The following is a 13,053-nucleotide window of genomic DNA, read 5'->3' as shown; positions in this document are numbered from 1 at the left end:
TGCACTTCTCTTCCAACAGAGTTTTTCTCCACTCAGAATGGATATATATATATATATATATATATATATAGAGAGAGAGAGAGAGAGAGAGAGAGAGAGAGAGACAGAGACAGAGAGAGACAGAGAGAGAGAGAGAGAGAGAGAGAGAGAGAGAGAGAGAGAGATGGGTAGATACACAGGAAAACTCTTCATTGATTTGAGATACACTATGTACTTCAGCTTCCTGTATATGTATTTGAATAACGGTGATCTAAACAATCAAATAAATAAATCTAAACACTAACTATGTCACTTAGATGTGTTTGAGATTCCATGTCAAACCTAGATGATTCTTTTATTACAGAATAGAACAGCATCCCACAGGATTATGAAATTATTCTCATAAAGCCATATTCTCAGAAGCATAACTTGGGTTTTGATTATATTGTTGTAATAGCAAAGAACTACTCTTTAATCTTTTTTATTTGTCTTAAAAATTAAGGCTCTCTGCTGCTTCCGATTCCGTGTCTCCCTCTCTCTCTGCCCCTCCGCCGTTCATGCTCTGTCTCTCTCTGTCTCAAAAATAAATAAACGTTAAAAAATTTTTTTTTAAATTAAGGCTCTCCTTAAATCACATTTTCCTTTTTTTTTGAAAAGAGATTTTCTTGGAATGTGACAGTATTTTTTTATAAAATGCAAATTCTCATGAATTTCTAACATTATTTCATCTTTTTTTTTTTTTTTTTTAAATTTTTTTTTTCAACGTTTATTTATTTTTGGGACAGAGAGAGACAGAGCATGAACAGGGGAGGGGCAGAGAGAGAGGGAGACACAGAATCGGAAACAGGCTCCAGGCTCTGAGCCATGAGCCCAGAGCCCGACGCGGGGCTCGAACTCACGGACCGCGAGATCGTGACCTGGCTGAAGTCGGACGCTTAACCGACTGCGCCACCCAGGCGCCCCTATTTCATCTTTTAAAAGTTTCCTGATGTGGTTTGTCTAACCTGTGGAACTCATTTCTTTCGTGTATATATATATTCTCATCTTGAACAATAGTGTCAGAACCCTAGTATATTTTCATGGTACATTAATGATATGAAAATGTGTGATAATTAATTTTTTTAATTTTTATTTATTTTTGAGAGAGAAAGAGAGAATGCGAGTGGGGGAAGGTAAAGAGAGAGAGGGAGACAGAATCTGAAGCAGGCTCCAGGCTCTGAGTGGTCTGCACAGAGCCTGATAGAAAATTCCTAGTAATTGTTTCAAAATTGTCTTATTTCTATAGAGCTAAAAACTTTGAAAATTATAGAAAGTGTATGGGAAAAATATTAACATTTCTTGGTTCCACTATTCAGAAATAACAACCACTGATATCTGATTTATTTCCATTTATGTTTTTAAATAAGTGTGTCATTAGGTATATCATAAATATTTAGCTGAATTTTCCCACATCATTATATATTCCTTAAAAAAATAATTCATTTATCTGTTCTTCTTTGGTTAGCATTTATATAAATTGAAATTTTAATTGCTATAAATAATGTCTTGTTAAACATATTTTTGTCCATTTGCTGTCTTCTTAGTATAGATTTTGTGCATATGTGTATCCAATCAACATCTTGAATTGGGGCAATCTTTTGTTTAATTGTTAAATGTTGAATTCTGGTTTTTAGTTGGTTCTTTAGGTTACAAAACAAAGGAAACTTCTCATAATACTCTATGTAAAGGCAGTTTATTATACGTATACTAATAGCACAATAGGGGGACTCTCCAGGACACACAAGAACAGGAACCGTAATTGGCCTAGCCTTGCATGATTAGAGCTGTAAAAGGCTTGGCATCTGAGCAGCTCTGTAGGGCCTCTGAGCAGATGCTCATGCTTTTTCCTTTCAGTGCTGGATTAACCCGACCTAGCAACCTTCTGAGTCTGCTACTTTCTGTGAACAGAATGCTGTGCGTACACATAACAGAAAACTCATATGGAAGTTTCCTAAATAACAAAAATCTCCAATTACTTCATGTAACTAGATGTTTAAGAAAGTTGATTCTAGACTTACTAGCAAAAGCATACCAAAGGACTTGGATAGGAAGTGAAGATGTGAGGAATATCACTAACATTGTTTATAGCATTGTCAGTACAGGGTAATAATTAAAAAGTGGACTAATATTTAATGTATCTCATTATTGTTTTAAAATTCTTTATAGATAATGCACTCCATTATATTCTATACCCAGGGTGAACTGTTCCTAGTTGGCTGCTCTTTGGATGCCCTAGTTGGTAGTGGTTTAGGTTATTAATGACCTATGTAGACATCTCTGTATTCTACTGACTTTCCGTTATGGTTGCATCTCAAAGCATTATACGTACCACCTAAGGTAGGAAGGCAAGCTTGTTGGCTTCAAGTTATCAGGAGGAAATCCTTCTTGGGTGATTCCATCAGACTTTGTCTTACTTGTCATAGGTCAAAACTTGTTCCTGAATCTATCTCTGGACAAATTGCTGGCAAAAGGAAATGGGATTTCCATGATGGGCTTGGAGTGGTGATTAATGGTCAATAACTGACCAAGGGCCAAAGGAAATGGTAGTCCTAATTTGTAGAACTTCCTGATTTCTGTGGCATAAATACTCTCATGTTGACAGGTGTCAAGCTACTGATGTGATGTCACTGAACTCTGAGTTGGGAAGAGATTTTATAAAAACAGGTCTTGTGAGCTGGTGTAAACATATCCTAGCAAACTGCTGGGCTTAGAACAGTCATAATTCAACCTTTCTGACTAATGACTTACCATACGAACCAGATCCAGGGTTTTATGAACAGAAAAGAAGAAAACATTGCTGTTGACTAGAGACATATGTTTACCCCAAGCACTCAGTGACATCCACTCCTTTCTCAGGTCTCTGCTTTCATAAACTTACCTTGTATTAGTTTAGCATGAGCCCCATTGATGACTCTCATTAAATCGTAACTTTCAACATCCGTTACCACAGATAATAGCATCTTTTCTCTGAATATCCCTAGTCGAATAAGTAAGAATCTAGCTGGCTTTATACATCTTTTTTTAGTATGTGGCTAGAAGTCCTAAGTCTAAGATCCAAGGGCAACCAATGGATGGGTAATCATGGTTCAAATAGCTGTGATGGTGGCTGTCTCAATCTGGCAGCTTTTGTGTGGAGCTGATTTTCTTAGAAAAAGTTGCAGATGTGATTAGCAGTGAAATACTTCTCTGCTGGTACTTTATAATAATCTTTCAGAATATGCTGTTTGTACTAACAGACTTCTGATTCCTGTTTGCCAGGTAGAACAACTGAGAAGTTGGTTCATATTTTTGAATTATCTAGAGAATATTATATTTTCAAAATTTTTATAAATATTTCATCCTTTTCCTGGGCTTTCTTTCAGTAGTTAACAGCAATACTCAATCCTTTCTTTTTCCTTTTCTAAGAATAAATAATAGAGGCCCTGAAAAGATCTCCATTGTCTCCTAGTCAGTTATGAAAATTTGGAGATTCTTAGAACATCAGCTCTCCATATAAAAATATAAACAAAACTTAAAACCTAAAATTGGTGTGAAAGGATTCTTGGAGTTTAAACTATCATTTTATTGTCATTAGCAAAGGTAGAGATCACATCACTAAAATGTCTTATATAATGTTTTAGAATAATTAAATAATCCAATATTGACTAATAGCTCTTAAAATAATAGCAAATGTCTTTTAACTATTGCACTTCCAAATATAGAAATATCATTGATGATTTTTAAGTTGTATATTTATATCATCACCAAATTTCTCTTGATGCACAGAAGTCAAAGTACCACTTTTTAGAAGCTATTTTTGGATTCTTTTGTTTCCAGCTATTCACAGAAAACTCTTAACATAAGTACAATCAGTTCTTTCTTGAAAATCATAAGGAATATAGCCAATCTTGTCAATTTATAATTTATTATATATTTAAAATTTTTGTGTGTAAAATTAAAATGAAACAGTGAACAAAAACCCACCTGTAAAATCAGAAGGGTGTTTGGCAGGCTAAGTTCTCTGGCATTCAGTTGTCCAAAAGAGGACCTTTTTAGTTAATGTTATTTATATAAAAACTTCCAGTGTCTTGCAAGTAATTAGAAAAAGTTCTTAAATGCATAGATTTTCAAACGTTTTGTCCCATCACTTACCATAAGAATTATTTCCACACCATTCACTATGTTTTTTTATCACTCTCTGAAAATACGTCTAACAAAACACTTGTGAGAAAGTTGCTGATCTGAAAGATTCTTTGACCACATCAACGTCTGTCTTTTGTATAGACAGAAGATGTTTCTATGTGAGGAGATATAGGAAGCTCTATCTTTCCAGCCTGCCAGGATGCCTGAAATCCCCAGGATTAGTTATCCATGTGGGAGTATAAAAATGTTTTAGATCTCTGTTTAAGATGCAAATTTGGAAAAGGAAACATATTAACACATGCCTCAGCTTTTAGGATCATTGCATTAATTGACTCATTATGAGTTATAACCTCAAGGAACTAAATTCAGAAGTAAACTTGGATAAAAGAGGAAATGACTTGGACCATAAGAACTATTCAACAATTAGTAAGAGCTGATTACATGTGAGGGTTTGTGAAAATATGACCTTTCTTTCATTTATTAATTCATTCATTAAATATTTATTGCATAATTTTAAGTGCTAAACGCTACAAAAGCTACTGGAGATTGAAAAATGAGTCAAAGTTAGTGGCAGAGCTAACTTGCAAGAAAGCTGTGATAGTGGGGATTGTTGGAGGGAGGAGACTATGTGAGGAATGGAGTAAGCCATGGACAATTGTTTGGAATTTTCTGAAAGAGAGATTGACCACTTATTGATTTGAATAAGCACTACCATTCCCTTATTGTAAAAGGTTTTCTCATTTTAAAGATAACATCCTACTGACTCTCAGTGAAGTCAATATTGAATATTGAAGGATGTCTGGAGATCTTTTACTCCATGTCCTAGATTTCTCTCTACTACAGCCACTTTTCTCCATATCCATGACTCTCACCCCAGGTTAAACCACTCCCTTTACCTGAATTACCACATAATCTTTCTAGTTGAATCTCCTGCTTCCAGAGTTTTGCTTGAAGGCTGACTTTCAATAGGTATATGCTGAATGAATAAAAGTACTTATTCCCCTTTTTAATTCTATGCAAGATTAATTTGGGGAGGTTTATGCCTTAGGCTTTCAATAAATGTATTCATCTTTGGAATAAATAGTTAAAAAAATCTTCAAATTATGAAAAATAATTTTAAGCATTAATCATCACAATGTTCTGTGACCTTGACTTAGTGACACAAAGATAACTCTGATGCTGCCCTCAAAAATGTACTAACAAAAGCCTCTGTATTCATGACATTGTAGTGAACATGATCTTTGGCTGCTAAAAAGTTGTATCTGAATCATTTGAAAAAGAAAAATGAAAATAAATAGATTTATAATTTTCTTTCAAAATTAATACCAAATAAACACATAATATTAGCAAGATCAAATGTTGTATCAATTGCACACAAACTAAGCACTCTTAATACTCAGTATAATCTTTATAATGTTTATGAAATAGGCGCTGCGATAAAAGGTGACCAACATAGTATGTATCTATGCAAAGATAAGTTATATGATATAATTATAACCAATTATCTATTACCATATGCACTTACATATATCTTCATCTTATACCTATTTGAAATTTTAGTTGGTTAAAGGCATCAAGACATGACACGTTTCAGTAAAAATATATTCCCTTAAAATTGGGATTTGAAATCAGATTGTGCAAAAATTGATTTTGATAAAAATATATTGAATGTCAACTGCATGCAATGCAGTAAGTATGCTGCAAAGTGGAGAAGGATGTAAAGAAGGAAAAGGCACAATGTTTGCTTTCAGAGAACTCACGATCAAGTATACACAGATCAGATCCCAAGGGATCTGATTAAATGCTGTGTAGTTAATGCTGTTGAAATGTCAGAGTATTGAGGGAACCATTTTTTTTTAACATGTATTTATTTTGGAGACAGAGAGAGAGCATTAACAGGGGAGGGTCAAAGAGAGAGGGAGACACAGAATCTGAAACAGGCTCCAGGCTCTGAGCTGTCAGCACAGAGCCCGACACGGGGCTTGAACCCACGGACCGCGAGATCATGACCTGAACCGAAGTCGGACGCTTAACCGACTGAGCCACCCAGGCGCCCTGAGGGAACCATTTTTAAGGTGATCCTGTTTGAACTGAATTGTTGAATTGAACCTTGAAGAAATTGGAATAGCATCCCAGAAATAGAGAAAAATGTGTGAAAGCACATGGTGGCTTCATTACAGGAATAGAGGGTACATCTGGTGTGAAAAGTCAACGGGTGGTATTATATAAGACCCTAAATATTTGAGGAAGATGTAAATCACCTAAAATATTTAATAGTAGTGTCACAGACTATATCAGTTTTTCAGAGCACTAACTCCAGATGCTGAAAACCACTCTTATCGTACAGAATGAAGTAGATAGAGCTAAAAAATGATTTAATTGTTCTTAGAAGGAAAAATAAAGTAAACCCCATATCAAACAGGTCTTCCCTCACTTTCTTCACTTTGCCTCCAAGAAATTAAACATATGGCACATCCAAGATGCGATAGTAGGAAGGTGAGGTGAGAGCCAATTTGATGACTTTAACCTGGCTCAGGCTGAATTAACTCAGGTGCCCATTTCCCAAGGAAAGGATCTCTTCTTCATCTGAATAGTGCGGTGATGATGTATAGCCAGAATCTTCTGTGCCATCAGCTAAAATCAAAAGACAGTGTTATTGTGGTTCTAAGATCTTTTGTTCCTCTTGGTTCTCTGTGATTATATTTTCATGTGATGGTATATGCCTCAGTGATCACTGTGGAGACTTCAGGGAGATTATACACACAGCTAGCTTTACAGAAGTCATGGAAAGACAGGTAGAAAGCATGCTTTCAAAAATGGTTGAATAGGTTCCCCCAAAGTAATCCATTATTGCTCTGTTGATAATCATGTTTTGAATAACTACCTAAACTTACATGACGAAAGCATAGTTTGGGCACGGGAACTGGAATTTATCACACATCATTCCATGCACTAACAGGCAAGTTCACTCAAGATGCTCTCATTGAATGAACAATAGATTACTGCAGGACTATTGTTTGAATATTAAGAATTTGATTTTTAGAAAAGCTATAATTAGAAGTCATTTTTATTAAAATCAGATTTGAGAATTTTTGTCAGAACTTTAAGGTAAGCTGGAGGAATCATCAATAATCTTACTGGTGAGGTAACCAGCACTATGGGATTATGCCTTACACTTGTATATAAAGGTAATAAATATTTCCTAAATTCTGAAGATTTAATAGCTATGTACTTATAAAACCTCTGAATGGTAAAATAGACTTTTTTATCTAAACAAGGGATTTTTTAAAAAAATTTCCATAGAAAATGTATGTACAGTATTAATTACCATATTATTTGTGATGGACACATTGACAGAAATTTTCAACAAAAACAGAGAATCAAAGTGAGTCCAAAATTTCATTTGCATTTAGTTATTTCTGAACAGTGTCTCAACTGTAAGCACATGCATTTATTTTTTTTAATTTAAAAGATTTTTAATGTTTATTTTTGACAGAGAGAGAGAGAGAGAGAGAGACAGAGCACAAGTGTGGGGCGGGGGGTGTCAGAGAGAGACGGAAACCCAGAATCCGAAACAGGCTCCAGGCTTTAAGCTGTCAGCCCAGAGCCCCAAGTGGGGCTCAAACCCATGAACTGTGAGATCATGACCTGAGCTGAAGTCAGAAGCTTAACCAACTGAGCCACCCAGGTGCCCCTAATACATGCATTTAATAAGTGTAATTTGAGTAATTACACTTAATATGGTGACTCCTGTGGGAAAAAAATCCTTAATATGGTGACTCCTGTGGGAAATTTTATAGATTAGATGACGGATTCAAAGGAAAGTTTCTCCTTCCCATACAATAGTCCCCCACCTACTTGTGAGTCTAAGATGTGCTCCTGAGCATTCTGAAAGACCAAAGTCTTCAGTCACAAATGAAGGGGTTTTGGGCAGGAAAAGCAGGATGCTCCCCACCAATATTTTCTCCAAAGATAGGAAAAATGGAAAGAACATGCCTCCTGCTACACTGGTGGCTGCAGATACAAGACCTGAAAGTATGAAGTCATGTATCTGAAATTGAAAATTTGTGTTGGCATACTTTTGGGTCTTTAATAGCATCCTGGAGAATCTTAACAAAACAGTAAAAACCTCTTCTTACAGAATGGCTCCAGAGCTTGTGTTGTGAACAATTTATGTGTATTTGAGAAATACAGCTAGGAATTACATACTCACAAAGCATATATCATTCCTACTAATATTTCACCACTGAAGGAAATCCTATAGATGAGGCATCAATACAATGGATTTTATCTCTAGAATCCATGGGATGCACAGGAAGAGAAGAATCTGGAGTGGGTTAAGCATGCTTAGGATTGATGATTTTGTCATTTCCTACCAAATCTTTGGAAAATAATCTCAACTCATTAAATTCCCTTCTCTAAAATATTAATAATTATATTATTTTGCCATGGTCTGAATGTTTGGGTCCCACCGAATTCTTATGCTGAAACCCTAGTGTCCTATATGAAAGTATTAGAAGGCAGGGCCTTTGGGTGGTACTTAGGTCAGTAATGTGGAGCCCTCATGAATGGGATTAATCTTCTTATAAAGGAGACCCTACAGAGATCCTAGCCCCTTCCACTATGTGAGAACATAGTGGGAGGCATTGGATATAAACCAGGAAGAAGGCTCTCATCAGAATACAACCATGCAGGTGCCTTGATCTTGGAACTCCCAGCCTCTAGAAGAGTAAGAAATAAATTTCTGTTTATAAACTACCTAGTCTGTGTTAATTGTGTTAGAGCAGCCTGCACGAACTAAGACACATTTACTCATTTATTTAACAAATATGTACTGAGCACCTACTAGGTGATAAGACTGTTAAATTCTGAAGATAGAACAGGACTCTCTACCTTCTTAGAACTCACATTCTTTCATGGTTGGGAGAATTAAATAAAATGATAGACAATAAAACCATGGTTTGTGAGCATAACTCATTCCAGAACCATGCTTATAATCCAAAGCACTTGCATACCAAAGCTAATTTCCCCATAAGAAGTAATGTAAACTCAGATGATTTATTCCACAACCCAAAAATATTCATATAAAATGATTATAATACTGTAATATAATATAAAATAATAAAGAAAATAACAAAATATAAAGAAAGACAAATTAACCTGCACTTACCTTTGAAAACCTTCATGGTTGGTGTGAGGGAGACAAGAGAGGGTTATTGTGCAGGATGACTTTCATTATCACTAATGGATGTTGACTGTAGTACAGTATTAATAAACTCTTGTCATATACTGTGTTTGATGTAACTAGCAATAAGGCAGCAGGGGAAAGGGTCTATATCTGCAGGCAGCCTGACCTAGAATGAAGCAAAGCATTCCTAAGCTTACTGTTGTATGGAAAAGCAAAGGACTAGCCATAGGTGCTTTTTATTTTTTAATATAATTTATAGTCAAGTTGGTTTCCATACAACACCCAGTGCTCATCCCAACAAGTGCCCTCCTCAATGCCCATCACTCACTTTCCCCTCTCCCGCACCCCCCATCAACCCTCATTTTTTTCTTGAGTATCCAAGAGTCTCTTATGGTTTGCCTCCCTCCCTCTCTGTAACTTCCCCCCCTTTCCCCTCCTCCATGGTCTTCTGTTAAGTTTCTCAAGGTCCACATATGAGTGAAAATATAGACCATAGGTGCTTTGAAGTGACAAAAAATACACTAGTGTCAGTTGTGGGCACCTTCCAATGTTCTGAATAATCACTGATTTCTGCCAGACAGCCTGAGACTGAGCATCTGAGAATGGGAGACAGTCACCCACAATCCTGCAGTGAAAGAGAGAGAGAAAGAGAAAGAGAGAGAACCATTGGCTCAGTTGTGATCATGTGATGTTTGGTGTCACATACTACTCATATTGCAAGGCATCACTCGTTTACCAAGTTAAAATTTATTAGAAATGTTTACTCATCTTGGAGAACATTCACAGAACAAGTTACTCACAATCCAAGATTTTACTGTATTTAAAATGCTTTGAAGAGTGATTAAGACATAGTAAGTGGCCTAGTAAAAGATAGATGTTATTTACTAGTATCTTTGGCAGGCCATTCTTAAAATTTAAAACAGGTATGATAAAGGTAAATCTCTTTAATTTTTTAAAATGTTTACTTATTTATTTTGGGAAAGAGAGCACGCACGGGAGAAGGGTAAAGAGAGAGGGAGGGAGAGAATCCCAAGCAGGCTCCATGCTATCAGTGCAGAGCTCATTGCAGGACTTAATCTCATGAACTGTGAGATCATTTTCTAAGCCAAAGTTCAGAGTCAGATGCTTAACCAACTAAGTGACCCAGGAGCCCCAAAGATAAATCTCTTTAAAGGACTACCTTGTTAAAAAAAAAAAAAAAAAAAAAAAAAAAAAAAAAAAAAAAAAAAAAACAAAAAGAGGTTAGAGTGGGAGAGAGCCAAAGCATAAGAGACTCTTAAAAACTGAGAACAAACTGAGGGCTGATGGGGGGTGGGAGGAAGGGGAGGGTGGGTGATGGGTATTGAAGAGGGCATCTTTTGGGATGAGCACTGGGTGTTGTATGGAAACGAATTTGACAATAAATTTCATATATTTTTTTTAAAAAAGGATTACCTTTTTAAACTATCCCAATACTTAGTACATTATGATTTAATGTCAGATATTGACAAGATGTAGTAGAATGGGAACTCTTACACACTGCTTCTGGGAAGGTAAATTTTTATAATTTGTTTGAAGAACAAAACAGGAGTATGTAGTACCTGGACTATTTTGCCACAAATACCCATATATGTATATGAGAAACTTGTACACATATTCATAAAGAAAAATTGTGCAAATATGATCATTATGGATTGTTTTAAATAGTGAAAGTTTAAAATAATATAAAAACCCATCAGTAGGAGAATGAATAAATAGCAGCAAACATAGTCATTAAAACAAACTTGTTTCATATGTCAACAGATTTTTAAAACCAATATTGAGTAAATTAGCAAGTTTTAGAGCAATGTGAACAGTAGGGTGCCATAAATGCCACACATAACAAATACATAAGAGTGATTAACTCTGGAGAAGAAGAAGTTGGATGGGACTGAGAAAGAGTACATGTGGGACTTAGATTGTAATGCTTTATTCTTTAAAAGTAATATCATAACAAAATCTGATGAAAAAATAGCATCCATTGTTATTGAAGTACGTAGATTAGTTTCTATATTTTATTATGATTTCTACTTTTCTTAAACTTTTATAATAAAGGAGTTACTGGAGGAATAAATGTCAAGGTAGAAGGACAGACAGCATGATTGATTCTGTGCCTGGGCTAACACAGAGATCTTCCCAGGTGACCCATATCTGCACCTGAAACTTACCAAATAATGGAGATCACCCAGTATTCTTGAGTTTGATTGTGAATCTCAGTAATACTGAGTAAGAAAATGCTTTGTGAACGTGAGCCTAAACCTTTATCACTAAGGGTCAGATTGTGATGGACTGATATTTGGTGAGGTTTTGTCCCATTTTTTACCCTTGTTTTGTGAATGAGGGTATCAAAAGGATGGCTAGACTTAAAAAAACAATTGTGAAATATTTCAAGCATCCATAAAAGACTAGAGTACATAGAATATTAAACAATGTAACCTTATCAGGAATCTTTATCAAACCTTCACTTTTGTAATACTTGTTATTACATGTAAAATTGAAGACCCTTCTGTAACCTTTCCTAGGTTTTTACAAATTTCCCTTTATTAAGAATTTTGATGAAAGTTCTTGCCTCTTGAGAAGCAGAGCTGCATGACAGACATTTTCCTTCTATGGATTAGATCTAAAGCATCAAAATAATCAGAACCTGTTTTAGGGACTAGAATCTTTTTACATTGGGCATATGAATAATCAAAGCTAAAGCTGAAAATTTTTCCATAAGGGTATGATAACACAATTTGAGTGATATTCTATGCTACCATCTTCATGGAAATTGTGATAGTAAGTAATGGAGGAATGAATGTCTTTGAAGCAGGAACCCAACACACATTTTGGTATTGGCAAGTTAATCATTTATTGTGTTAGTCAACAAATATTTATTGAACAATTTGTATTTACCCTAGAAATGACAATGGTGAGTAAGACACATTGGACTTATTTATTACAGATCTATAGTCTAATTGAGGAAACAGTCTTTCTGATGCCAATTGTAATGTGGTAAAATGGGTTCTGTTTAGGCTGTCTTTCTATCAGCAAAGAAATTGTGTGACAGCCAATCTTTGAAATCTCATCATTTTGTAATTATTACTTCAGTTTGTGATCACTCTCTCATATGTTGGCATTTAGGACCTATAGGATTTAATTCAAAGAAGGTCCAAAGCAAAATCCATATTTACTATAGTATTATTTTATTCATCTCTCTAATAATTATGGATGCACAGCAAATAATTTTCAATCTGGTTCTCCATAGCATTTTTTAAAATGTATAATTAGCAAGAATTTACAAATAAGCTAACCATTTACATCCATTTATAAGTTTTTTTTAAGTTTTTTTTTAAATTTATTTTGGGAGAGAGAGAGGGAGAGAGCACTCATGTGAGCAGGGGTGGGGCAGGGAGAGAGGAAGAGAGAGAATTCCAAGCAGGCTCCACACCGTCAGCACAGAGCCTGATGTGGGGCTTGAACACATGAACTGTGGGACCATGACCTGAGCTGAAACCAAGATCCAAATGCTTAATCAACTGAGCCACCCTGGCGCCCTTCCATTTATAATTTTATATGTACTTGTTTTCTTTCTACACCATACATTTCCTTGTAGGAAATCAGCTGCTTTGAAATTTCAGTTTTTCATAACTATACCTGTTAATTGATAATTTAGGAATATGACTATTAAAAATCTAAACTAAAAATATATATACTTGAAACTACCA

General features: G+C 35.3%; 1 protein-coding gene across 1 annotated transcript in view; it reads left to right on the top strand.

The window, feature by feature from the left end:
- The window catches only part of CTNNA3 (catenin alpha 3), a 1,681,070-nt gene that overhangs the window by 1,112,623 nt on the left and 555,394 nt on the right, over positions 1-13,053 (top strand). The gene's annotated exons all lie outside the window — the stretch shown is intronic.

The sequence above is a fragment of the Lynx rufus genome, unplaced genomic scaffold (assembly GCF_022079265.1).
Source record: "Lynx rufus isolate CCGP_SWC_20201006 ecotype Redwood Valley unplaced genomic scaffold, mLynRuf1.p SCAF_11, whole genome shotgun sequence".
Taxonomy (NCBI): Eukaryota; Metazoa; Chordata; class Mammalia; order Carnivora; family Felidae; genus Lynx; species Lynx rufus.
The sequence above is the reverse complement of the archived record's forward strand: the minus strand, read 5'-3'. Positions and strand labels throughout refer to the sequence as shown.